This window comes from Podarcis filfolensis (genome assembly GCF_964270895.1).
Source record: "Podarcis filfolensis genome assembly, chromosome: 5".
Lineage (NCBI taxonomy): Eukaryota > Metazoa > Chordata > Lepidosauria > Squamata > Lacertidae > Podarcis > Podarcis filfolensis.
Genome location: NC_139608.1, coordinates 55431854 through 55458022, shown reverse-complemented (window position 1 = coordinate 55458022; position 26169 = coordinate 55431854). Strand labels below are relative to the sequence as shown.

The 26169-nt window shown below is 41.9% G+C and overlaps 1 protein-coding gene across 13 annotated transcripts in view; it reads left to right on the top strand.

Annotated features, from left to right (window-relative positions):
• The first annotated feature begins 205 nt into the window (after positions 1-205).
• The window catches only part of FAM53B (family with sequence similarity 53 member B), a 123315-nt gene continuing 97351 nt past the window's right edge, over positions 206-26169 (top strand). For 3 of the 13 annotated variants that reach the window (XR_014548926.1, XR_014548927.1, XM_083617035.1), the window contains exons 1-2: positions 4491-4568; positions 11754-11844. The gene's annotated coding sequence lies outside the window, so the exon portion shown is untranslated. Of the gene's footprint in view, positions 4371-4478; positions 4825-11753; positions 11845-26169 lie in introns of those variants that run through there. The other 10 variants (XR_014548923.1, XM_083617033.1, XR_014548924.1 and 7 more) reach the window with 7 other exon arrangements.

The following is a 26169-nucleotide window of genomic DNA, read 5'->3' as shown; positions in this document are numbered from 1 at the left end:
TTGGTGGTTTGAATCCCCGCGATGGGGTGAGCTCCTGTTGCTCGGTCCCAGCTCCTGCCAACTTAGCAGTTCGAAAGCACGTAAAAGCGCAAGTAGATAAATAGGTACCGCTCTGGCGGGAAGGTAAATGGCGTTTCCGTGCGCTGTTCTGCTTTCGCCAGAAGCAGCTTAGTCATGCTGGCCACATGACCCAGAAAAACTGCCTGTGGACGAACATCGGCTCCCTCGGCCTGTAAAGCGAGATGAGCGCCGCAACCCCAGAGTTGTTCACGACTGGACTTAACTGTCAGGGGTCCGTTACCTTTTAGCCCATGATGATCGCCTAGGTAGGAGTTTGATTAAAAGAATGGCGAGACAAAAGCTTTGGATGCCCAGGAATGGACAAAACCACTGAGGAACTAATCAAGATTTATGTGATTTATGCCTTATGTGGAAATATCTCAGAAGTCTTTCATCATTCTGTTATGTCCAACAGAGGGCATGCAAGGCCAGCATCAGTGAGGCTGAACCAGGCTCATTGCCATGGTGTGATATCATCAGCTCCCATTGTCCTTCCCACCCCTACCTTCTACTATGGCTTTTGTGAGGAGCAGGGCTGCAGGTGTGGTGACCCATTGCTCCACTAAGCCCCACCAGAGAAGAACAGAGTTTGGGTTGCACCCTAACCAAGCAACAGGTTAACAAATGGCAAGATAGTATGCCCGCTGACTACTTTTAGCAATAAAATTAAGGGCAATACTCCCATTTACTAAATACTGTACTTTTGCTGGATGTTTCGGCTCCATTAAAAAACTTGGACTGATGATGCAAACAGTCGTACTTAGAAGTAAGTCTCATTGAGTTCAATGGAGATTATTCCCAGTGGGTATAGGATTACAGCATGAGGCTGCAATCCAATTATAGTTATTTAGGACTAAGCCTACTTGAATTTAGTGGCACTTCTGAGTTAACATGCACAGCAGGATAGGGTTACAGGACTAATTGATCAGGAAAATGGCACAGAAAACGCGTGATTGCCCTACCTAATCACAACTTTCAGATAAACAACCCTGAGCAGAAGAATGGAAGATGGCATAAGAGCAGCAATGGAAGGAAGGAACACAAGTGGCTTCTGGGTGTTTTCTGTTGTACCAAAAGTTTGTTAGGGGATCAGCATATGCCAGTAGGAGTCACTCTTGGCTTCTTAATAGAATTTAAAATAAATTAATGCAAGGCATCCTCACAACCAACTATACCAATCATTTATTGTAGGTAACAATGTCAATAAAAATACAGGTGGCATGCTTACCCTTACATTATTTCTGTTTAACTTATATTTTCTTGTTACAATATTATTAATTCAAATACCATGAGTCTCCTCAAGTTTGAAAGAACACAAATCTGAAGTTAGCTATAGCCAAATCAATTTGTTGGGCTAAAATTGAATTACATTGTAAGCATGAGAACTATAGCTAATTTTTACATTTTAGTGGTACACAGTTGATGTATTTAGATATAATTGTCACAAGCATAGCACATGCCAATTCATAAGCCAGGTGTCACTTAATATACTATGTTAATTGTTCACTCTTATTTTTATTTATTTATAATATTTTGAACCATCCTGTCATCATAATTGATCTTAGGGTAGGGTACAATACAATTAAAATCCATCCAAATTAAACCATCACAATTAAAAAATGCACCCAACAACAATAGCATACAAGACAAATATGGTTATAATCCAACCTTCTATCAATTCCTTCATTACAGTCTTCACATGTGCTACTGATGGAACTCAGTAACTCAGAAGGAGAAGTGGAAATGTGGGATTTTGCACTCACAGATCACACAAAAGTACCTCAAGCCGCATGTTGTTGAGCTCTGCTTCGTAACAAGAATTTAAATTTGCCTATTATAAAATGATCCCAAACCAACTACTAGTCTGTGGATTGCATATTCATGATAACTACCAAGCTACTGTTATTATATATAAGCCTAGAATATATTACACTTTAATTTAGCAAAGCTATTTAATCTCATTTGTCCTCACAATAACCTTAACAGTCCCATTGTTATTACAATTTTAGAAGCTGAGGAAAAATCTGTCTATCCCAAGCCCATGACTGATCAAGGATCTGAACACAGACTTGCTGTGTCTAATTTCTGTATTTCAGCCCTACACTTTTAGTTCTAGATTTATTTTATTCTATTTTACATGGAATAAAAGTAGCCCTGAGGTCAAAGCAGTGTTTTAAGCTATAATCATATGCACGCTTACAGTACAGGCCCATACATGCCTACTGAGAAGTAAGTCCTATTGAATTCAATGGAACTTGTACACGTGTATAGGATTGCAGCCTCGCCCTGGGAGTAAACTTCACTGGATATGGTGGACCTTATTGCCCAGTAAATAGGCACAGAATGGAGCTGAACAAATTAGCCACCACACCTTTAGCAAAAAGCAAATAGAACTGTAGAGAATTCAGTAAAATTCTATTTAGGGTCATATTTATTCCATCTGATTGCCTGACCACCTAAGGCAGGGCTGGACTTATCAACAGGCAGATTGGGGTGGCCACCTCAAGCTGCAGATCCTGGGGTGTGGGGATACTGTTGAAGGACAACTGTGTGTCATGAGACCTGTTCTGATCCAAACCTTGCCTGGTATTCTCAGGAGTGGTGGACGATGTGTGTCCAGGAGGGGGCACCATCTTATATGGCTAAGGCAGCAAATAAAATAAAAATAAAAAATGGGGGCTGGCCTTGGCCTTTCTTCTAGGCAGCTCCTTGTTATGGAGCTCCCTCCAAAGGAAGATTTGGCTGGCCTCTAGCCTCCTTGGCAAAAATGTATGCTTTTCTGGAGAGTTTGCTCTGTGCTGCTTTCTGCTTTTTATTTTCAAAACTTTTATGGCGGTCTATGTGTTTTTATTATGTCTATGGTAGGATTATTAAAAACATCAACAACAAAACCAACAAGCCAAGGTACTCCGTGTCTCTTTCCATTTTGCCCCTCCAATGTTATAAATTAGACACGTTTTGAGAACTGCTTTCAACTGGCAATAATAATAATAGCATTTTCCATTGAAAGAGCGGGGAGCTGGGTACAATCAGGACTGATTCAGCTGCCCAAAAATAACACAGTCAGTTACATGCAATGCTATGGGTGGGGTTTTTTTTTGGGTGGTGGGGGATTTTGCCCCAGCATCCCTGTAAGGGACTGTAGACATCACGCCTCTTAGTTACTCTGAAGCAGCAAGAAGTTATTGGGGGCAACAAGAAAACAGACACTTGCCCTTTCTTCCAAATCCAGACTGACCACAAACCACTACTCTGGGTATTAGTGCTTTGCTCCTAAGGGTGCGACCCTAACCTCACTTACCTGGGAATAAGCCTCACTGCACTCTGCGGGGCTGACTTCTCAGCAGAGGCATTTAGGATTGCGCGGTCAGATGTGAATATCCCAGGGTTTCCAAACCTGTCCAGGAGCCCCTGCCTAACCTTTGACCTGGAAGGCCTTCCCTTCATCCCGGATGTGCTCAGGAGGGATGCATATGTGCATGTTTGCATGCAGCGGTACGAGAAAGGAGGAGAAGCAGCCCCCTGGCCATTCCCAAATGCGCTCTCCCTGCTGTTACTCGTCCCCTGGTTGTTGCAGTAAATAAGTGCCCGGGGGCCGAGGAGGAATCGTCTGAATAATAGGAACTCTCATCGCCACTTAAACAAACCAACCGCGAGATGCGATGCCGGTTTGATGGCAGAGGCCCTGCGCTTTGACCGGAACCGGGAGAGCACGATAATGTGAAGCAGATTGGCAGCCGGCGAGAGACTCTTGCAGAGGCCCCGGTCACAAACCCCCCCGTCCACCCCCGAGCTGCTGCTCCGGCTTTAACGCAACAAGAACCCCGTAAGAGATGGGCTGAAGGCCGCTTCCAAGCCTTCGCTTTGCAAAGGCTGCTGCTGCCTCTGCCTCCCCTTCCTTTCATTCCCCCAGAGGCTACGCAGTCCGCCCTGCTAACAGCAAGTGAGTGGTGGCTGCTGCTGCAGCTGCTGCTGCTGCTATTGCTGCTTGCAAGGGACTTGCAATTAGCAGGAGCCCGGCACGAGCTCAGCCCAGCGCCTTTCACTTATTCACTTATTATTTTATTATTTTATTTTAATTCCAACCCCCTCCTATGCTTTTTTTTTTTAAAGCAAGCCGCACTCGCTGAGAAAACAACCCAGGAAGTGACAAGCCCATTTCCTTTCTCCGGGAGGATCAGTCCAATACAGCACCGCCGTTTCGGCAGGGGAGTCCTGGCGCAGCCTTGGCAAGATTGCGGAGCTTCCCGCAGGGACACACGCGCAGCGGGGCGGCTTGGTGACGCGGGGTCCCAAGCCCTCTAGCCGGGGTAAGAGAAGGTGGCCTTTGAGCGCTTGCACGCCGACCTTCCCTTCTGCAAAACCTCTCTCCACCCCCCCGTCTTTCTCCCTCGTTGGTCTCGTCCTGGGCAGATATTGTTACAATGTGTAGAATAGTAGAGCGGAGACACTTTCATTCCCCTCTCGGACCAGAGAGAGAGAAAGAGAGGCTTTCTTGATGGCTTGAGGTGGAAGCTATTTATTATCTATTATTTCCTTCTCTCTCCCCCCCCCCATCCCCCCTCCTCCCTTCTCCACTTTTCAATTTTTATTTTGTTGGTGTTTGGGAAATTCTGCTCCGCTTCCTTGCCGGTGCCTGGGATGAGGAGATGACAGGAGCGATCAGATACAGGGGACCAAGTTCCTATTGCTGCTACTGCAAAGGCTGCTATTGGCATTCCGGGAAGGAGCAAGCGGGGAATGCACGATGGTGATTGATCTGGGGTGTGTGCGTGCGTGTGTGCTCCTTTAACCCGGTTTCTAACTCCATCGTTCTGGGTTGTCATTATCAGCAAACAAGAGAGGCGAGCTTAGAGAAGGGACAAGAGGTTGGGAGGGGGGAAGCTGGGGTGAGTTTAGGAATTATCATTTTGTTTATTGAACTTTGCGTGTGGACAAGGAAAAGGCTGCCTGCCCTGATTGATTGAACTGAGACCATGCACTGGGGCTGCTGCTAACCAACTGGAAGTGTGCTAACATTTCCCCCCTCCCCCTCCTAGCTACCCCCCCCCCCGGTTAGATGTGTTCCTCTTCTGTTTCTTCTTTACGTAGCCATAACTATAAATATGGTGATGATAATTTGACGGGAGTGAGACTTTACTGTATGGATTGCATTTGCACATGGCGAAAGAATCTGCCCTTGAAAGGCTCTTTTAAAGTTAAGAGTTTTGCAGTACGTCATTGATTTGTCAGCTATATGAGAGTTTAGTCCTCAGGCTTCATTTCTCTTTCCCCTTTCATGAAAATGTAGAAGTCGGCCTGGACACAAGCAGGCTGACAAATGCTTCGTTATTCATGAGTGTTTTATATCTCTGTTCATAACAGCAGTTGCCAGCAGTGTTTATGTCTGTATGTCCCATTTGCCCTTGCACCCCATATTTTTCACATTTTATTTTTAGCTCTTTTTCTCGTTTCTCGGGATAATGTTTCTGCATACTGTGAGCCTCAGTGAGTGTATTGTGCATGGTGATTTTGTTATGCTTGATCAATGGAGGGCTGTCATAGTCTCTGCTCCAAACCACCATTATATCACTGGCAGTCTACTCAGATGTGACTTATATGTTTGCATGTATTCAGGTAGCTTATGCTTCCATTAAAACAAGCTCAGCATGAAGTTGGATTTAGTATTCACTTTTTTTTGGGGGGGGTGTAGTATGACTAACTAGCATAACCAGTTATCTTTTTTTTAAAGATAATCATAGATTAAATGTGTTACTTTCCTGAATTCTCAATTACATCTTGCTTTTACAGAGCCTAGGGGTGGCATTCAACTAAGGTTTACTCCAAGTCTGTGAATGTGACTAAGTTAAATTCATTAATTTCAATGTGTCTACTCTGAAAAAAAGCGGTTGACCACCACCCTAGGTTTCTTATAAAGTTTGCTTTGAGTAGGTAAATGGATGTCATAGTATTGATCAACTAGCATGTTAATAGCATTGTACACATAAGCCATGTTACAAGTGCTGATGAAAGTAACAGCACTCCTTGTTCTTCAGTGTGTCTTGGAATGTAGGTTTTTTTGTGTGTGTGTGCTTACACTCTTCAACTGGTGGGGCAGGACACACTAGTGGGTCACAGCCTGAGCCAAGGTGGGCCACAACAGGGGCACTATCACTATGCAAAAGATATGGCAAAAGATCAAGAAATGGGTCCCCAAATGCATGTTTGGGTTAAAGGGGAATCCTGGGTCTGAAAAGTTTCTAGACTCCTGCTCTAGATGAACTTTGTGCAGATCAGATATTTGGTATTAGATTGGTTAACAGTTTGCAGATTGTTAGCACTGTAAAAGAAATCTTGAGGGAGACTGTAAAATCCGGAGCAGACTCCTCGGTTTCACAGCCCCTTTTTGGATCAAGGGAAATGGTGCCTTTTGCTGAGATGATTTAGGAGTGTGCTCTCATATGTAGTCTTGGCAGCACAGCAGACGTAGGCTGCTTGATTACAAGCTCTGCCCTGTGTTCGGGAGACCACAGTGCAGTTTGACTATAGGGAAAAGATACAAAGCCAACTAAGCAAGCGATACTGTGAGAGAACAGGCATGCAACCAGAGAATGGTACTAATTATGAAATTGGATACATATTTGTTACAGGATTATGCCCCACCCCCAGTGTGAAGAACACCTTACATTTGGCTTCACTGATTAATGTTAACCCACATATTCTTACTGGGTTAACGAAATAATTTATTTCCCTTTTTCTATCATTTAAAAAAAAATATCTGAACTGAGGAATGGTTCTGTTAAACTTAAATGCTTGCATAGTAACAGAAAAATAAGAGTGCTGGTTGTTGTTTTTTTTACCACCCTATGAGACAATCCTATATATGTTTACTCATAATTAAGCCCCACTGCATTTAGTGGGGCTTGCTCCATAGCGTTTAAGATTTCAGCCTCTGTTTATTTGGGTTTTTCTTGCAAAAGCCTTCACCAATACCTGCTAGATTATTTTCCTAGAATCTGAAATGCACAAGAAGACCTTTATCAGGGACAATCCAGTAAGGACAGATTAAACAACCTGTGTTTATTTGATAAGCAATTAGGTATTCAGCCAGAGAATGGAGTTGAGCTTTGCATTTTGAACTGAAACAAGTTAAATTTTCTCTCCACGTCAGTTGTGTGTAGCTAACGCATTTGGAGATTTGAGTTAATATCTACTTTTTTCAATGAAGCTGACACACTGGCCACGGACAAGTTCCTATTGCTATGTCTTTGCAGGGTTCTTTTTTGATCAATCCATGAAAGTGTAGGTGAGACTTGAAAGCTGATTGATGTTTCTCACAGCCAGATTACCATAAGATGGCCCAAGGAGTACTGGGGAGGTGCCCAGGAAATCCTAAAATTATGCAATTCCACTCTTACATGATTACCCATCCACCTATCAATTAAATAGTTTCTCTCTAGTAGTTGGCATACTTCCATATTTCCTATTCATTTTGAAACTACATTTTAGAAGATGTCTTCCGAATCTTAGGTTAGAACTATTCCAAAATTTGGTCAGTTCAGAACTGTAGAACGTAAGGAAAAATAATGTTGTTAGATCCAACTGACAGTTGGAGAGCAATTACTTGACAAGGCTGCAAAACTATGGGCAACATACTTCCATTGCCTACTTGCTCAATGGAAATCCGCTTGCAGAGTAGGAGTTTCGGTTTCTCTTCTCCATCCTTTTCACGTGCCCTCAAATCTGCTTGGACAGAATCCAAATGCTCCAGAGTAGATGTTGGGGTTCAAAGGGGTGTGTGTGTGCTCTGACCATGTCTATTTTGCCCTATGCTATACTTTACCAGAGTCCAGTTTTCAGCTGGGTAATTCAATTGGCTGATCTGATTTTTTAAAACATTAAGTGGTTTAGAAATGCTTTTAAATAATATTACACTAAGATAACAATTTCTCTCCAAGTAATACAATATGAAATAATTAAGGTTAATGGGGCACAGTTTTCCGTGTAGCTAACACATGTGTCCTTGGAAACCTTTGGCCACTTTCACTCAGATTGGAAGTAGACTTATCTCTATAGATATCTCTGTAGAGAAATTATGTTTAAAGCAAGCCACAATTTATTATGTATTATGTAATATGTTGATAAAAGGAGGCTTCAGCTTTAGATTCGACCCAGATGTTAAAGGTTTTATTTCTAAATGCTTTTTTAAAAAAATTACTGGTGAGCATAAATATCACACCAGGTTTAAAGTGACTTCCAAGCTGCAGAAAGTAATGTTGGCTTGCAGTAATCAGGATTTAAAACATTATCTACTCCAGGAGCATTTGGTCTCTCCTCCCGAAATCCTATTTAATTCCATTCACTTCTCAAACACTCAAACACTCAATTTTCATAACTCTGCCTTGAAAGAATGGTTTGCTCTACAGTCGTGATATACATGGTGTCAGTGTGGCCTGACCTACCTCACTTGGTCATATGCTTTAAACATCACGGCTTTCGATATTTGCAAGGAAAGAAAATGCTTCTATATCCACTTTCAACAAATAAAACGCACACGGTGATTTCGTAGGTGATTGGAGAAGTGGTCATATAAATGGGCTAGCAGTAAAGCCAGTGGAGTGATCAATAAAATGTAATAAGTGAAATGCAGCTCATGTTTGTATGGCTGTCGCTTAAAAATCTGGCATAGAGATTGTTCTCCTTTCTTCTTCAGAGGTAATGCCGTACCACAATATTTCCACTGGCTCATGAATGGTTGCTTTGCATTGAGGTAGTACTACATACATGGATATGTGTATTGAAGCTGGGCTTTGTACATATTCTGCTTTAGATTCAGTTCTTTCCGTATAATGCTGCATTGTATTTAATTCTGTCCCTTTTTTCTATTTTTGTTGTCTTAGTATTTATTGCACCAGCAAACAGTGTTTTACAGAATAGCAAAAGTATATAAAAAAGCCCTCATTCTGTTTAAATACCAAAGAGCCTTGCAGATCTTTAAGGTGGCCTGAGGCCCTTTTATGGTCTAGACTCCACTTCATCAAGTAGTTGATGAATGTTTCTGCTGTGAAACATTTGTCAGGTTTGCAAGGGACTCTGTTATTTTTGCTACAGAGTTGTACCCTTGGAAGTTTTGTTGGTAAGGGTGGCAGTGGTTAATCTGTGCCCGCCCCCCGGTGTTGCTGGCCTACAACTCCCATCTCTTAAGAACTGGCCTTGCTGCCTGGGACGGATGGGAACTGGAGTCCAAAAGATCTGAAGAGTCAGACGTTAACTGGCCCCAGCTTGGAGGAAGTGCTCAAATCAAATAGTGTATCAAGGAGCAAATGCATTCAGATACCATTACATTTTATCACCCTGAACGTCTCACATGAGAAAGATTTAGGACTAGCTGTGTAGATCTTCAGTTCTTTCGGATCAGTTCATTTAAGGAGCTGTTTAATTCAGCCTGTTTGTGGATGCATGGAAGCCTCGTTATACAAGAGCAGGATGGAGGCAGAATTGCTACGGTCAAAGTGCAAAACTTGGGATGTTTGATTTGCTTTTGTTAGAGAAGCCCTTACCACATTGCTTTTTAAAATTTGGTGCGTGTTTGGCCTGCTTTACTAGTGGTAGGAGTGTTGCTGTGACAAAAAAGATAACTGTACAAGCACAACAAGTTTGGCTGTATTGTGGCCATGATATTTACTAGAAAAACCATTGGGTGTTTGCTGTTATACTGTTAGCCCTGGGGCCTAGTTTGGGTCTGACATGGAGGGATGGGCATGAACTAGCTGGATGTCAGGCACCCAATTAGGCAGACAGGAACCAAGGATAAGAGGCATGTGATGTAGTCACGAACAGGCTGGAGGTCAAATACCAGATTGGATAAAGCAAAGTTGGGCCTCATATGAGATGAAGTGAGAGAAAGAGTCTGTGTTATGTCCTAGGACGAGTTCCTGACACTAGCAGACCAGCTTAGAAAGAAGGGATTTATAGGGCCTGGTGACTTTCCACTATGGACCAACACCTGGACCGCTGCTTCAGCCTAGAAGGAGCCCTTGCCCTATGAATAGCTGGATCCATCTGTTTGGCTGAAGGACTAGAGTGCTGGTGGCCGCTGGAGGCCATTTTTAAAGACATTTGCCTTGTTTAAGCTTATGTTTAACGCCAGTGTGGTGTAGTGGTTAAGAGCGGAAGTCTCGTAATCTGGTGAACTGGGTTCGTGTCTCCGCTCCTCCACATGCAGCTGCTGGGTGACCTTGGGCTAGTCACACTTCTCTGAAGTCTCTCAGCCCCACTCACCTCACAGAGTGTTTGTTGTGGGGGAGGAAGGGAAAGGAGAATGTGAGCCGCTTTGAGACTCTTTCGGGTAGTGATACAGTGGGATATCAAATCCAAACTACTACTCAAATCCAAATGAACCTGCCCACATAGGTAGGAAATATGAATAAGCAACAGCATATTTCTAACCTCGGACTAGCTTCTCAAGAAATAAGACAAGGGCTATTGATTCCGCCTATTTTTTTTGCTATGACAGCTTTTTACATGAATGATGGAGCCAATGCTATGACTACTCCAACTTAAGCATTTACAAACATTTTTGTTAAAATTCGGGTAATACCGGGGAGATCAAAATCTGATTTGAGGGCAACTGAAGTGCTTGACTTTTCTTCTCACCGTCCCCAGCCCCCAAAGTGAAGCAAATAGCAGAATATGTGCTGTAATAAAATTTCGTTATTGGAGCAAGGAGCAGGGAGGAGTAAGTAGGACAGGCATTATTCTGTTTAAATGAAGTCACTGTTGGCAAAACAGAAAGTTATTTGACTGGGAAATATTCAGTGTCACACACACACACACACACCCTGGCAGTCCTAGTTGCCTAGTTTTTTTTTTTTTAAGTTAAATTTGTCAATACAGCTGAAAAGGTTTGGATTGGTTTTGCATATTGTGTGTGTGAGAGAGAAACAGGGCCTGCTCTGCTATTTAGATGGCTGAGATAGGCAACCACAGAAAGCAGGTTTTAAGGGTATTGTTAAAGGGCACATTGTCAATTACTTCATTCATTTTAATATTTATTTACTGCAATGGAGGAACCATCTTCTACATCAAATACCAAAATATCTTTTGAGAAAAAAAGTTGTTTATTTCTAAACACACTTTTACAGTAGTCATCTCAAATATCATGTTGTTTGCATACATTTAAAAGCCATGTCTCCATAATACCACATAGATAGATAAACTTAAGATCCAGTTCACTCACAGAGCTGTGTAATTCATAGCCCACCGGAGATTGTTTGAGCTAGACCCATTTTAGATATTAATGTAATTAAGAACAAGTCCAGGTCTCATGTTGCCAATTCACATATGAATTCCACATACATATCCATGTATGTAGGCAGTTGCTTATTTACATATATAACTCTTGAATCTGGCCTAATGTTTCAAACCATGCCTGCATTAACACTTCCTTTTCTTGATTAGTTATTTTCTTTCTGGTATGACAGAGATTGAGCTCTGAAGAAGTAAGAGAAAAAAGGCCGACCAGCTCATATATCTGCAGTTGAAACTAAAAACATTGTGCTATTTTATTCTTGTCTAAAAATTCTTTTTTAAGGCTGAAACATCTAATATAAATTAATATATCAATGTTAATTATATTGATTAAACAATGTATTTTAAAAGTTATTCTTCCTCTTTCACGATGTTCATACCTTTTATCCCATTTTCTCCACCAGGTAGGAGGGGGACCATGGCAGAAGCCATCTCTGGTGACTAAGGAAACAAAGAACATCGCTGAAGGATTTTGGATACCTGTGCATTTCAAAGGTATATGAAATACATAGCCATACATATTTCTAGAGTTGTTTTCACCATCTCTTACTAGAAGGGAGGGTGTCAGGCAGTATGTACCTGATGGCAAGTGGCTGGGCTCTTTGTAATGACCTGTAAGGAACAGTATAGGAATAAAGTGTTTTCAGAACCTTCCCTTTGGAAGCCTCAATGAACATTAACCAATACAAGTTACAGCTTTGCTATTAATGAATTTGGGTTTCATGGATTAATTTGACTCTTTCCTTGCACATTGAAACAATGTTCTATTGATCTAGTGTTGTCCTTTGGGCAAAACGTTCAACTTGGCCTTGAGAACCGACTTCAAGTTGGAGCGGGGTCACTGCCTTGCTGGTTGTCCTCTCTGAAGCGCCTCGTGACGCATGCTCTTATCTGTAAAATGCTAACAAAGACATAGCTTTCATTCTCACAACTCATTCTGCAAGTTATCATGATTATTAGCTTAGCTAATACAGTTTCTGCAAAAGCTCATTTGAAAGCATATTGCGTACAAAGTATCACCAGTGTTTCGGGCCCCCCAGCAATCTAGCATGCATGAATTATATCATCAAGAAGTATAAAACCCTTAATCAAATGATCAAAGGTCTTTGTAAACTTTGCCCATAGAGCTTCCACCTTGAAAAAGAAGATTTGAGTTGGTATTTGGGGTGCTTGGGTAGCTGCCAGGGACGCAACACCTTAGCAAGGCTCACCCCTCTTGCTTTTTGCACTGGACTGACACTTCCAGCAGCTAGCATCACTCTGGGTCACTGTGGAAAATTAAAAGACCCAGTTGCCCAGTGCTCTTGGAAGTGCTGCCACCAACAGTCAGGTAAACCTACCAGACAGTCACAGAGCACAAAGTGGGATGCTGCCACTGCGCAGGTTACCTGGTTGCAGTGGTCCTGCTATTCACCAGGACCTGGATGGGATGAGACAAGGCAGTGCCAAGGGCAGAAGAGACTGAGCAGCTGCACCGCCTCAAGTTGCCAGTCTAGTGCTTCCTTTGCCCTTGCCACTGCCTTGCCCCACCTCACCCCACCCCAGTGTTCACAAGCAGCAGCATGGCCACAGCTAAAAAGGCAGTGCAGTGGCAGCACCACAACTACTACTTGGTCCCCCCTCAAACCTGGAATTAGCCCTAAGAGATAGATTTTCCACAAGTAGGGTTCTCAGATGCTCCATAGCCTACCTTATTTTATTTTACCCTCGAACTTGACACCAAAGGTACCGTATATACTCGAGTATAAGCCGACCCAAATATAAGCCGAGGCACCTAATTTTAGCACCAAAGACTGGGAAAACTTACTGACTCAAGTATAAGCCGGTTCACCACACCACAAACCTGGTGGTGGCGGCAGCGGCGGAGGAAGAACAACTAGCCCAAAAGGGCTCCTTTCAGGCCGCTCATCCCTCCACCGCCACTGCCCGCCTCACTTGAGTATATGCCAAGGGGGGCTTTTTCACCATTAAAAATGTGCTGAAAAAGTCGGCTCATACTCGAGTATATACAGTAAGTGCTTTAATTCAAAATCATCAAAAGGTGCTGAGCTCTTATTCCTTTGATTACTCTCTTAAATATAAAGCTTGTCACCTTAAATGCTCATCAGTTAAGTGTGCCTGTGGTCCTGTATATCTGTATAAAGGTGTGCCCAAACACATCAAAAAGTGAGAAAGGAGCAGATTGTTGACACCAGTAATGCTGATATCAAAACCTGTTCCCAAGTTGGCACTGTGGTTGCCAGAATGCTTACTGGGAGAGTGAGATGGAATCTCATTGCACTGATTCAGAAGGAGTTAGATTGGTTGTCAGTTTACTTCTGGGCCAAATTCAAGACGCTGGTTCTTATCTATTAAGCCCTAAAGGGCTTGGGACCCCAGTACATGACAGATGACCATGTTTTAAAACTCTTATCTGTATCCCTTTGTCAGGGAGGTTCAGTGGTGCATGGCAATGTGGAAGAAAGCCTTCTCTCTAGGGATGCATCATTTGATGAGCACCTCCCCTCAGAAGCACACCTGGCTCCAATATTGTTATCTTTTCGGTGCCATCTTAAGGCATATTTGTTTGCCCAGGCATTTTAATTGGTTTAGTTTAGCCTGCTGTCTTGTTTCAATCTGCTCATCTTATTTATTGAGGTATTTTATGGTTTTATTATGGTATATTACATTTGATATTGGGTTTGTTTACATACATGTTGTACCATGTCCTGGTAATTACATAGATGAAAGTTGGGCCAGAAGTACTTTTACAAAAAATGAATGAATAAATAAAAATGTTAAAACTCGGATATTTGAAGAAAATACATAGTTGAGGCCTTCTGAAAATGCTGTCTCCAAGTGAGTCAGATCATTGGTTCATGTAGTACATTATTGCCTACCGTAACTGGTGACAAGACTCCAAGGCATTGCAACCAGAGATCTTTTTAAATGCAGGTTCTGTGGACTGAACGTGGGTCATTTCCACATGCAAATGTCGTGCTAACTTATGGAACCTCCTCTAAGCAGGTCTAAGGTACAGGCCCATGCCTCTCCTTCAGCCATGGAGTCTGTGGTATTTGAACACACAACTTCACGGGCGCAAGTTAGTAACAATGCCAGACCTAAAGTGCTGAATCTCAAATACAGGACCTTCAGTGCTTAGAGGCCAATGCTGTTTTTTCTGTAGTCGCATAGGTAGGACTCTGAACATATTGGCTAGAAACCAGTCATGGGATCTAGCAGTATGAACATGAATTGCCAAAGCCAGACAAAAAGTGACTTGGTTCAAACAGAAGTTGGCATCTAAGTGCACAGACCTATCTAAAGTTAGGCTACTATGGGGTATGTTTTGGTGGCATCTCCTGCTGGGTTTCCTCTGTCCTTTCCATCAATAGCTTATATAGCAGATGGGATGCATGGAGATGTCTGAGATCTGTTTGAAGCATCCTTTCAGGGATTATGCACTCCTGAATGAAAATGTGTTCCCTAAAAGAACACCAATTCTAAGCTGTCTCTGTCAAAAAACAGCAACAATTTTCTGTTAAACTTAAGAGAACATTTATTTAAGAAATTTCTTACCCACCCTTCACCATAAGGTCTCAGGATACTGTACAAAAATGTAATCATGCAGTTTTAAAACCAAATAAAACAGTTGCAGAGCAAAATCTGAACAACAGAGACAACAGAGTGATGCTGTGATTAGAAATATTACTGGGTGTAAATTTTTAGAAAGACTTAAGCTGGGATTCAGACTTTTGGGAGCAAAGGTGTTTGTCTTTTTTCATCTTCTTTGGAAAGAAAAACTCTTAAAATGCATGCAGTCTTAATATTATTAAAGTCTTCCATAAACTCTGTGTCTAAATTCCTTAGGGGAAGGGAATTTTATAATTTAATGGGGTAGCTAAAGCAACTGTCATGCAATATCAGAATAATCCTGCTAAGTTAACAGACCAAAGGCAGAAAACATAGCCATGGTTCTCTTGGGCTCACTGTTCCCCTCTGGGGCAGGTTATATACTCAGCATATTTTTGCATTCGTTTTTCTAGTCATTAACTTTTGGCTTAAATAAAATAAAGTTAGAAGTTATGGTTGGATATGGTCCAATGAGATCCATGAATCTTGGATATATCTAGTACTATAAAGTTTTGGAGCTTCTCACGTGTTCTTTTCTTTTGGTGTTTGTACTCCGTGTCCAGCAGAAAACTTTTTCCCCCCCGCAGAACCGTTCTGCGAATACTTGAGATTATGCAGATTTTTATGACACCGACAAGATCATATGGAACTACTTGCTAAGTTTGACAGATCTTCTAGGTGACCTGGTCTAAATGCATTTGACTAGAGATACTTGCCAGGAACATAAAAAACGTAATGCCAAATTGCTGAAACTTGCAACAGCTCAACTAAATTCCAAACTTACATGTCCTTTTGTCATTCTCCTAGGAATGAGTCCACTTCTAAAAGTCTGGGGAAACTGCAGTTAGCAGTTTGTTGCCTTTGAGAACTAGGCAGCCATGGTGCCTCGCAGTCTTGGGTGAACTTCTAAGAGTGTTGAATTTTTCACTAGAAAAAGTTCTCACCCTGTGTGTTGTGCAGATGTACTATTAATAAGCAACACTAGAATGCTAAAGTTCTTGCATGGATCTAAAGGCCACATTTGCACATAATATTAAACTAAGCTGTGGTTTGAGCTAACCTTAATGTCCGCGAGTTGTGTGCCGCTGCACACAGCTCAGGGACTCCTGCTTTGTTCCCCCCTTAGCTGAACAGGGTAACAAAGTGGCTGGTTTAGTGTTATCTTTGTACAATGCTATAATTAGAAAGGGAAGAAATAGTTGCAGTTTTAAATCTTGCATTTCATACCAAAATTACAAGTAGTCAAATTGAGTAAGGAGACACACGCTAAAATTTTATTTTTAAGTCTCCCTGTTTTTAGTAGGAAGGTGAAGCTGCTGAGGATATGCTTAATGTTTTTCAATGAAATCATAGGTATTTATTTATTTTTGAATTTAAACAGTATACATTTTTTAAAACAACATGCAGGCTTAAAAAACAACAACCCCAGGGTGTATTCAACTAAGTTTTACTCAGAGTAAATCTGTTGAAATTAATGGACCTAACTTGTTCATGTTCATTAATTTCAACATGTCTACTCTGAGTAAAACTTAGTTGAATGTCACCCGCTGAATGCAGTGAAGCACATATGTAAAATAAAGGAGATGGGGGTGAGGAAACATCAAAGCATTTTCTTACTGTTTCTTGTGCCCAGCATCCTAGAAAAAGACCCTCATTTTACATCTTTTGGTATGTGAATGTTCAACAGCTAATTAGACATTTGGATATATCCAAAATGCTCCCAGTGCAAGCAGGGTGGTGCGTGCTGCTTTGCATAGTTGCCTTGTCCCTGTTCGTTTCTTGGGGCCTCTCCTTCCCTCCTTTCCCATAAATAAGGGGTCTCAATTTCCCAGCCTTGAAACAGGAAGGTGAGGAGCTGCAGCTGTCTGCTATATCTGTGTAAAGGTTTTAGTTTGGGGGAAGGAGCGCTGTCTGGTTCTATGTGTGTGAAAGGTGTGTGCGCCCACATTTGTATGTGGTGGTGATGTGTATGTTTTGTTTCCATATTTATATATGCAGTGGACATGCTTGTTTTAATCCAGTGACTCTGAATCACGCCCACCCTTTTTTTATGGGTAACACCCTGCCGTACCAATTATCATAGTTTAACCATTATAGGAATATTAAAGAGATCACTGTACATAAGATCATGGAGCATAAGGACAGCACTGCTGGACCAGAACAATGCCCCATGTAGTCCAGCACCCTTTTCTCACAGTGACCAACCAGATGCCTTTGACTAGCTTCCACACATTTGTCTAATCGTCCTTTAAAGTCATCCAAGTTGGTGGCCATTGCTGTCTCTTGTGCATGCAGATTCCATAGTTTATCTATACACTGTGCGAATAAGTATTTTATTTTGTCTGCCCTGAATCTTCCAATGGATAAGTGAAGAACATCATCCGAGCTTTTATCACTGTTGCCATACCTTGACATGAGCCTGAAAACCCCTACATTTTAACCACTCACATACTGAGTTTGGCAGGGTGCTTAAAAGGGATTAGGTGCAATTTGAAGTGATCTTGAAAGTAATCTACCCTTTAAGTGACCTCTTATCTTCTTAAGCGCCTACTATGTTCACAGTCATAGCAGCTAAAAGGGGATTTGTTGAGGATCACTTAAGCATGATCAAGGTGATTGTGGTCTTGACAGTTTCAACCTGAGCTAGGCGAAATCTTGATGTGGGCAGGTTAGGTGGGTGGGTCTTTGAAACAGTTGTTGGTGCATGGACTAATGGCACCAATGCTGCCGTGGTAAAAAGTAGGAATTGGTTTTTAGTTAATTTTATTTCAGGTAAACTCGTTTAGAGTCAGGTGATAAACCTGCTAAAACAGTGGAGACCTGACATACCATACTTTAACAAACAGGAGCACTAAAATTCTCCTTAACAAACTGGAGCACTAATTTAAGGAGCATTAGGTCATCATTAGGAGCATCCTAATGAGAGCCAGTGTGGTGTAGTGGTTAAGAGCGGTAGTCACGTAATCTGGGGAACCGGGTTCGCATCTCCGCTCCTCCACATGCAGCTGCTGGGTGACCTTGGGCCAGTCACACTTCTTTGAAGTCTCTCAGCCCCACTCACCTCACAGAGTGTTTGTTGTGGGGGAGGAAGGGAAAGGAGATTGTTAGCCGCTTTGAGACTCCTGAAGGGGAGTGAAAGGCGGGATATCAAATCCAAACTCTTCTTCTTCTCTTCCATCCTTTATGACATTTGAAAAGGAAATGCTCTGTCATCTATTGTACAGTACAATGAAACCGCTCTCATCGGCCAATGAGGAAATACTGGAAGTACTGTCAAGCCCATAGGCTCATCAAATGGATTTGTTTTGCTCATTATCTAAATGCTCACTTGTCAATTACCAGCATGTATTCGCTTTGGCCTGATTGTGCTTTCTTGTACACATGCATCCTATTACTTATGCAGTGTGTACAGGTGCCTGTGTTTCCATTTCCCCCTTCAGAACATATTGGTGGTTTTTCTCTTTCCAAAGAGAAGCCAAAAGGAAACTTGGTTAGGTTTAGATGGTCCGTGTTACCTGCCAGCCCAATTAGTCCAACCTCATAGTTAAACTATGGAATTCACTATATTATAAGATGCCGCAATGGCCACCAACATAGATGACTTTAAAAGGGGATTAGAATTAGTCAAGCACCATAGCTACTCGTCACGATGGCTCTTCTATTTGTAGTCATCTTTCAGGGTATCTGTCAAGATCAGTCGCTGGTGTTCAGTGGTGGAGAACTATTGTCACATCCAATTGTGACATTCAACTGTGGGGAAACAGGGTGCTAGACTGGCCTGGCTTTTGATGTAGCAGAGATTCTCTTATATCCTTAAATACATATATATGTAGAAACTTCCAACTCACTTGTTGTTGTTGTTGTTGTTTGCAGTTCTGCACCTAATGCAATATATTAAAATTCCTGACATTTATACATTCTGCCTTTCTTGTCCAATCTGACAAGACCAAAAGTATAAACTGCAGCCAAGTTACAAATGGGAGTGCATTGAGCAGTGCAGTCCTCTGCCCATGTGGCGCAGTGTCGCTTTGAGTTTTGCATGCTCTTCCGCTTTGATGCTAATACTACACCCTGAGATTCCATGCCAGTAAAGAATACTGCTAATTCATCATAGGGATATTGAGATTTAAGAAGGCTGAGAATGCACTCATATGAGTCTACCCACAGCTCTTGTATTGCTAGTTGGGCAGGATACTGACTACTCTGTGTGGTGTGCCATCCTATTAATATAGATTACTGTTCCTGTCTGCAAACAATTGTTCCATATTCCAACTTGGATGTAGGGCAGGCAAATTTATCCACAGCTTTGTGAGAGCAAAAATATCACTGGGTCTGGTGGCTGGTAAAGAAATAGAAGAGTTTTACATTCATGCTACGATAAGTTGTATTCTGGATGCTCATTTGCCCAACATGGTTTGAGGTTTTCCCCTTTCCCTCCTATCATGTAAGCCCAGACATTTTCTTCAGCCCTCAGTGTTTCCCTGCTGGTTCACACACTGATAGGGGTTTGCATAGGATGTGAAATCGGCCCATGAGGGCATCCCAGCTGGTGGGGAGATAGTTGTCTTTTTGACGTGAGAGGCTTCCAGCACTGCTTGGTCATCCGCTGTAACTACCAGTTTGAAACATATAACTGGAAACCTTTTAAAGCAATGGCTGAGTGTGTACACACTTGCATGCAGTAGGTTTCAGAAAGTAGTGTTGCGTTTATTCAGATACAGTGGTACCTCGGGTTACATATGCTTCAGGTTACATACGCTTCAGGTTACACACTCCGCTAACCCTGAAATAGTGCTTCAGGTTAAGAACTTTGCTTCAGGATAAGAACAGAAATCGGGCTCCAGCGGTGCGGCGGCAGCAGGAGGCCCCATTAGCTAAAGTGGTGCTTCAGGTTAAGAACAGTTTCAGATTAAGAACAGACATCCGGAACGAATTAAGTACTTAACCAGAGGTACCACTGTATACCGTGTATAACACGACCCCATGTATAAGACGACCCCTGTTTTTGGGAGCCCTCAACAGTTGTTGAGCTTCTTTTGTAGGTTTGCTGAGCTGTTGAGCAGCTTTTTGACGATACCCCGCTCTGGCTGATGGAACTGGTGCCGTAATACACCGCATACTGGCGCTCACCTAATATTCTTCCTAAGCCAGGAAGAGTGGGTAAGCAGCCTCCTCTCTGACATTTTCCTGCTACCGCTTCAGCACCAGCCCTCGCTTACTTAGCATATTAATCCATGTATAAGACGACCCTCAATTTATCACAAAAAAATTCAGAGAAAGGTCTTCTTATACATGCAAAAATACAGTACTTGCCTCATTTGGAGCATGGTATATGTTTGGATATGCGTGTACATCCTTCTCACACAATTTGTGCACTCCTGTTCTTAAAAAAAGAAAAGGACAGATTGCATGCCAAGATATACATGTCAGGTCTTACATCTGCACATGGGTATGGTATGTGAACTTGTTGTTCAGCATTAGAAATCCAGCTATATGTGAAATGGTATTGGAGAAAAAATGGAATCTTTCACATCCCTGCTGCTTTCTTGAGACACCTGAGCATCCAAAGAGCTAATATGGTAAAGAAGCTGGGCATCTTGTTTTAGTGGAACGCTAAGTGCTTGTGTTAGCCAGAACTATCCTTAAAAACTTTGCTAGGCTGCTTGCAAAAGAGAACATTCCTTTAGCAATTCTCTACCCATTCATATGAAATATAACTGGTTTAACTGCCTTTTAGGTGAAGACTCCACAAGATTCAAGATTTTGAGGATTAAATTTAGCATCCCTACAATTAGGAGGATGTGTTGTATTAAAAAAATACGATTTTTTTACAGGTTTATGTTGGGGATTTGACAAGGGTGAGGGAACCTTTTTTCTGGGGGTTACATGTCAGTGGCGAACAAGGTAAGAGATAAAAGTGGGAAGAGCAATAGGTGTGACTCTTAACTTTTGCACAGCTGTTATGAAGCCCGCTGTGTAAAGTCAGAGGTTTCTACCCCATCAAGCACAGATCCCTTCATCGGGGCAAGCAAAATGTATCATTACAGTTCAAGGATGCATATTCCAGACACCTCCCCTTGCAATTTATTTGTTGTGAATTTACACAAAGGCTTTCTGACATCATAGAAGAACTGAGGCTGAGAGGACAAAATGGCCAGAGCTGCCCAAGTAGTTCCAAGGTAGATAAATGATGTCTTCACTACCCTGTGCGCTGACTGTAAACCCTGTTGGCTGATGTGTATGTGACAGAAGACAAGACGATAAGAAAATTAGAGAAGGTGAACAGAGGGAAGCAGCCAACAGGGGAACGACAAGACAGTAGCTGAGAGAAAAGGCTTCTGGAGGCAAAAGTCGCTCGCAGTAAGATAAGCAGATGTCAGGGAGACGGGAAATAAGAGAAGTTAAATACTCATAGAAGCCGTGAGATAGGCAGTGAGGCAGAGAAGGGAGGATGATGAACAATAATAGTTACAAGCCTTTTGATAATGCTTCATAAAATGAGTAGGAGAGGTAATATCCCATAGCATAAAGCCATTTAGAAACTCTCCAGGGTAGCAAAGCCCCACAAGGCAACTGGTTTTAAAAATACAGCTGTATGTATCATAGGCCACAGGCGGATATTTATGTGAAGGCCTGTTGTTAAAGCCTTGGCAGCACTTCGCTAGGTGGGGCAGCTCCATTTTGTATGATAAATATGGCTCTTTGTTTTGAGAAGCAGGAAGTCATTGGAAAGAGAAATGTACTGCCATATCACATCACATTCTGCATACGATAGAAGGGCGGGGAGGAATATTTTAACTCCTCCTTTTGGCTTCTTCCGAGATCAAAGATGGCTACAACAAAATGTGATTTGTCATTGCGCTAAGAAGAGCAAATCAGTTATCAAATTAATTTCCAGGAAGTATGTTTTTATAAGGACTGTCCACACTGTAATGTTATTGAAGCAGCTTGTTTGTTTGAACCCTTTGTCTTTACTTTACAGACTTTACATCATCAATGGGAACTTTTTCCTGTGCTGGGCATTTGGTCTCTCTTGAATTCTGCTTGTATCATGTTATTTGATATTTTGTTATTTTCATCAATGTAAGCAAGAAGGACTATCTCAGTTCAAGGACACATTCTCGTGAGGCAAAGGCATTCAGGGAGGGTGTGTGGCATGGAGAGAGTCCTGAGGGCCAGGTAGATAGACTACTAGGCCTGAGATGCCCCCCTTACTTCAAAGGTTACCATGTATCACTATCTCCAATATCCTTCCTTTGTCTGTTTAGATGTGCAAGTTACAATTCCAATAAAGTGTGCAAAGATGCATACTTTTATTTTGATTACACAATTCATGATCCTGAAAACGTTTGTGTTATTTTTATTTATTTAAAGAAAATGTTTCTAACCCTTATGACTATGAAATAAAATTTTGACATTTCTTTGCTCCTTCTCGCCATTAGCGGGAATAAATTATGCAAAATAGGAGTCTGAGTTGCTCTGGTGTATAATTCCGAGTTATATATATATATATATTTAGTGAAAAGTACACAGAGCTCTGTTAGCAATGGCTGAAAAGAAGCCTCACAAGAACTCTGCTGCAAGGTTTCCTTAACTGAAGAGAGTGGATACAGATGGTCCCCTCTTTGCTCCAAGAAAAAGTATGTAGGATGGGAAGGGAGCATTCCCTCCCTCCTCCATATTCATACCTCAGCTAGAAATGTCGGCACTGATTCCTTTGCAGCCAGCGCACGTAGGGGCCATCTTCAGGGAACAGACTGTAATGTATTTAATGAATCTGAGGAAAGTAAGAAATTGTAAATGCTGCAGGGCAACACACACTTGCTATTCAATCTGCCAGATTTGTGCCAATTAAGACAACTTGCAGCTGTTTGGCTCCTCCTTATTAAGAGACATTTGTATCAGGTACAAATGTTAAGGATTTATTTTCTCTGACATGTTGAAAACGCTTTGGTGATACCTAGTCACTTTGTAAGCAAAGACTGAAACAGTGTTATTTACTGGATGCATGCAGTAGGGAGCAAGTTTGTTCTTTTTTAATAATAATAATAATAATAATAATAATAATAATAATAATAATACACTGCCTTCTACAGTTTTCTCAGAGGTGTCTGTGTGCAGGGAGATTGTATTTAAAAGGTTTGCAGCAGAGGTCCTACAGAGACATATTTGCATCAAATTTGCAAATGTTAATTTATATGTACAGGGACAAATAAAGACTAATTTCCCATTCAAATCACCCTGGATAAACCCTTTTGCACCCAACTTGCACCCCAATTCAATTTCCACCCCGATTTATTTACCTCAATTAATTTCCCAACAGTTCCTGCTCCGAAACAGTTCAGTTCCCATTCCTTACCCCCAGTCAAATCCAGATAAAGTAATCTTAACTTATTTCCTCAAATTAATATCCTGCCCAGTTACTAAGACCCACCCTCCAAATCAGTTTTCCCCAGATTCACTACGTAGCCAAAAACACTAAAATAGCAGATTCAGGGCCCACTCCCAGCAAAACCCCTGTCTGTGTGCACAGGAAATACTGTACAGGGTTGTGTCCAACCAAGTTATGCTATTACTGTAACTCAAGGTCTTCTGCCTATGCACCCTCCATCTGATCTGGATATTTGGGGACAATCCCCAGAACAGATTTGGAAGAGGAGTGGGGTGGGGGAAAAGGGAGAGGAAGTCCCATTATATGCAGGCAGACGCCATTGAGCTAACTGGATGACTTCACTGGGTACAACCCACAGTAATTTGGCTTCCATTGATCAATTACGGGTTGAAATTCAAGTGAACTGAAGCATGACTAAGGCTGCAGTCCTAAATACACTTACAAGGAAGTAAGTCCCATTGAAACTGTCCCAAGTTAAACAAGCATAATTTTGCCCTGTAAGTGTTATTATATATGGTGTGTTTCTTCTCATCTTGAATGTGATACTGTTTGGCATAGAGGCTGTCATAACTTGAGACATGCCTGCAGCTGCTTGTTTCCACATGTCAGAGCCAAAATGGGTGTAGGGTCATACTTTGTGTTATGTTTGCTTCACGTTGCAGCTTCTCGGGTTATGAACATGGCAAACCCAGAAGTGTTTACTTCCGGGTTCACTGCGTGTGTATGCGCAGAAGCGATCTGCGCGCTTCACGCACGCGCAGTAGCAGTGCTCTACTTATGGACTTTTTGGGGTGCGAATGGCACCCTGAAACGGATCACATTCGTAAGTAGAGGTACCACTGTACACTGAAGCACATGTGGGCTGTACAGTTTTCACAGTGTCCTGCTCTCACCATTCACATATTCTCTGATAACAAATGAAATGCGAGGCAGCTTTAAGTGCCGCATTGCAGCAGTCAGATTTTTAGTGTTGGGATACAGTTACCCTGTTCAACTTTGTACTGGATTGTAATGAATACATGGTTCACTGTGGCCATAAATGGGAACAAGTAAAGTGTAAATTCAGGCTAATCCTTGGACGTCTGTTTGTGCCACTTCCATCATGTTTTGACAAAACGACTTTATTGTCATGTGCCCACTGTAGAAGGTACATATTCCCATGGCTACTGTATGAGAGTAAATAATCACATAGGGCTGGTAATAACTTTAATTTATTTAGTCATTGGTATTAATAAAATTGTCCTTATTTACAATGATAATTTTAAAATGCCTGGATTGGTCTGACTGAGAACCAGTTTTAACAGCAGTCCTTAATACCTCTGCTCTTGCCAAAATCTCTTTCCATAGCCAGCTAATCAGAACTCCAGAGATATTTTGTGCCTTCTGTAAATGTGTGGGTGCAATTACTCAGAGATGGCAGAATGCTGCTTGCTATTTATAACTTCCATTTTACCTTTTATCTCTCCTTGCACACACTCTCCCTAGTGCTATTCAGATTCCCTCCATAATGATGGCTGATTCCTGACTCCCTTTTTTTTTTAATCTACTGGGTGAGTGGGAGGTCATAATTTAACTGTGTTGTTGTATGTGGCAATACTTTTCTCTTGTCACACATACTTGAAACAACATAGCAAGAGGCACAATTAGTGCTTTTTAGCACATGGGCCAAACTTCAGTGAGCTGCTCCTGTTCAAAAAGGAACGTAAAGAGATAGATAGGCAAGGAAAGCCAACCCTGGCCATATCCAAGAATTCCCTGTAAGGCAGTGACTGAGCCTGCTGGTGGATATTCTGGGATAAAGGACCAATTCTGCACTCTCTCCATCACTCAGTAATAGCTTCCCAGTGCACTCAAGCAGGCTCCAATCTATAGTGATGGCGCTTATTGTTGTAGAAGAGAAAATATGACGGCAAAATCTGGGTGGACCCTTGAATAGCATGGCTGGCTGGGAATGGAAAGAGCCCCCTTGGGTTTCAATATAGTTTGGTCCATAGTGTAGCAGGAGCATCTGCCAAAGTTTCAGGCCAAGAAGGCCCATGAAATAACACCAGGGTTTTACTTCCTTGCTTGCATAGAATGTCACAGTCTCTCTTTATAGTTGCTGGTGTTGATCTAGCAGAAATAGTTCAAATGTCACTAAGATTGGAGCCTAAGTTGGGAGGGAGAGGGGTGGGAGGGAAATAAATTGTACTTCAGCAGAATGTCCTTGCTGCAGTATGGGTAGTCTTGTCAGGTCCAGACATTTATTCTCTGCCTGCACCTAGTACCGTCTCTGTTTTGAAAAATAATAATGGAGGACTTCTTTTTGATCCCTTTTTTAGCTCTCACATTTCTGCAGGAAGGCCCCACTTGACTGAAAAAGATGAAATGTTATCACTAAAAAAGATGGCACACAGTTGCATGCAATCTGCATCTGCTATTTTATACATTTAGATGCCAATTTAGAAATTGCTATAATTGAAATAGAAATACAGGGTCTCTCACCATAGTCCATGAAGACTGAACTGGTGATTTCTATGCTTTTCCAATCCATGTTCTAACTGATGGTGGGCAATATCCTGGCCCCTGCTCTCTTTTCTTAGGGTTCTTTTTATTTAATAAACCAAACATGGTCCAGACAGTTCTCCAGATAGAAGACACATCAAATAGAGAACCATCTTCTGTAGAACAGGACCCATGCACTCCCTTCATTTCTGTCTGTCTGATTGATTATATTTAAACTCTGCTCTCTACCCCTATCCATTCTACATAGTTAGAAGCACTCTGTCCTTCTAACCATCCTTGTTAGGCAGGGTAAGCTCTGAGGTAATAACTGG